Raw genomic sequence first — 2,513 nt, 5'->3', positions numbered from 1 at the left:
TTGTACTTTACAAGGATGGGAAGGTGATGTTACAGGGAGGTTTAAGGTCCTTATTTTTAATCTAGCTAATTTTGCAGCCTGCATTGTATTGTGGAATCAGTTGGAAATACCACTGCATGAGAGCAACCCTATAGCTATTGTTATTGAGCTATGCCTACACTAGTCGTTGGATAGAACTCAAAGGTATGGCATTATACTATCCCAAAAACTGAATGCAGAAATGTAGCAAGTCATAATCACTATTAAAACATGATGCAAAATTCAGGCTTCGGATAACCTGCCTCAATGCTTGTGTGGTTTGATGGACGTGTAGCCTCTGGTTGCTTAGTGCTTGAAGTGCAGGCTACTTCAGCTAATATTAATTATTTCGCCATCATGTAGAGTGACTACTCTTCATTACCAGAAATAAACTGTTTTTCTTTCTGTGGCCTCTTTGATTATCCCAAAAATCATCTTGTAATAACCGTGTCCAAATGCCATGATGGCATTAACTTTTGTAATTAGAAAATAGCGGTGGAATTACTAAAAGGGGCTTCCGTTATATTTTGCCAGCATCAGCAAAATGGCCAAACCATTTCCGGACCCACGTTCGGTTTTTCCAATTGCTTTTCTATGAAGAGGAGAAATTATTTGGTTTCAGGCTTTGGCTACTGCCATAGACTTTACAATGTTACAATGCTAGCTAGTATGCCCCCGGAATGCCGCCGCGGCCTCCCCGGAAGTCAGGCACGGTCGCCTGTGACGGGGGCGGAGCCACGTTCAGAGCAGAAGAGAAGGCAGGCGGAGTCGTTGCGTCTCGCGGCCCGGGGCTCCTGTGAGCGGTGTGGAGCCCCGGGGCCGCGCCAGCAGGAGGTTGGGCGCCGCGTGCTGAGCAGAGTCCCCGACATTGGCCAGGTAAGTTCAAAAAAAGGCTGGGGGGGGCTTGGTGCACTTGTGTGTGTGTGTGCGTGTATGCTCGTGTGTGTATGTATGCGTGCGACGGTGACGGCAGGGGAGGGAGGGAGGGAGGGGGGGGCCTCGGTGCACGTGTGTGTGTGTGTGCGCGCGTGTGTGTATGTGTCAGGGGGGGTGTCTCTGTATGTATGTATGTGCGTGCGTGCATGGGCGCTTGTGTGTGTGTATGCGCATGCGTGTGGGGTGCTTGCGCTTCCCAGGAGACAGCGCCTGGGAAAACGCCAGGAGACCTAAAAAGGGGATCGCGCAGACCCTGCAAACTACAGGCCAATTAGCCTAATTGCATGCATCCAGAAGGTAGTGGCAAGACTGGTACTGCACAGGATCCAGGAATGGGTCGAAGATTCCGGGGTTATGTCAGCCCTACAGGCAGGTTTTCGCCCTTTTACCAGTACCGTGGACCAAGTTTTTAGATTTTCTAATATTTATTGGAAGTGGGTTATCCTTGCGGGGGGTACTCTCTAAGCAGCATTTGTCGATTTAAAATCGGCCTTCGATTTAGTTCCACGTTCAAGGCTGTGGCAAGTGCTTTATGACCAAGGCATGCCACAAGAACTTCTTGCATTCCTAATTAAATTACATCAAAATAATTATGCACAGGTAAGGTGGGGTAACCAGGCCCAGGTCACTGACAAATTTAACACGGAAAGGGGAGTCAGACAAGGGTGCTTCTTAGCACCAACTCTGTTTACATTATATATAAATAGGGTTATTGAATATTTTAAGGATGTCCACACAGATGCACCCAAATAGAATGGCATCCCAATACCCCTGTTAATGTTTGCAGACGACACCCTTTTAATCTCCAAAACACAGGAAGGGCTACAAAAAGCTATGGGTTGTTTCAAGGGTTTTTGTAAAGACCATGGGCTAATCATAAATGTGTCCAAAACTAAATGTATGGTTATGCATAGATACAAGAAAGTGAGGGTCACAGTATTTTAGAACAGACAGACAGCTTTAGCTACTTGGGCATTACTTTGGGATCTAGGTTGGAATGGAAGCCACATTTGAAAATCTGATAGTAAAACATGCACAGTTAGCTGGTGTCCTTTCGAGAGAATTGAGATCATCAACCACCCATCCACTAGACCCAGCTATAAAGATATATGACACGAAAGTCAGGGCTTCGATGTTATACGGGGCTGAATTATGGGGGGTCACTGATATTTCCGCTCTGTCCATTGCACAGAACACATTTTTGAGGTGCATAACTAAACTTCCCAAATCAACACAATTAATACCTTTGTACATGGATTTGGGATGTCAGAAAATTAAGGACATTGCAAGTTTTCGTCCAATGGCTTACTGGAGGAGGCTTTGGGTCACGCCTGAATTAACACACTATGCTTTGGCACTCCTCGAAACCAGAAATTTGGATATAGGGGGTAAAATACCCTGTTCAAACAGGTCAAGTCGCAATATAAAACCCTGGGAATGGAGCAACTTTGGGATAATCCTTCAGAAAATACTTTCCCATCACGAAAGGCTCTTAAAGAGATGTATTGGACCAACATTAACCAAAGGGAATTCCAATCAACCACCGATGCATCCCTAAC

This window comes from Lissotriton vulgaris, unplaced genomic scaffold (genome assembly GCF_964263255.1).
Source record: "Lissotriton vulgaris unplaced genomic scaffold, aLisVul1.2 SCAFFOLD_2231, whole genome shotgun sequence".
NCBI lineage: Eukaryota > Metazoa > Chordata > Amphibia > Caudata > Salamandridae > Lissotriton > Lissotriton vulgaris.
This window is presented reverse-complemented; position numbering follows the sequence as displayed.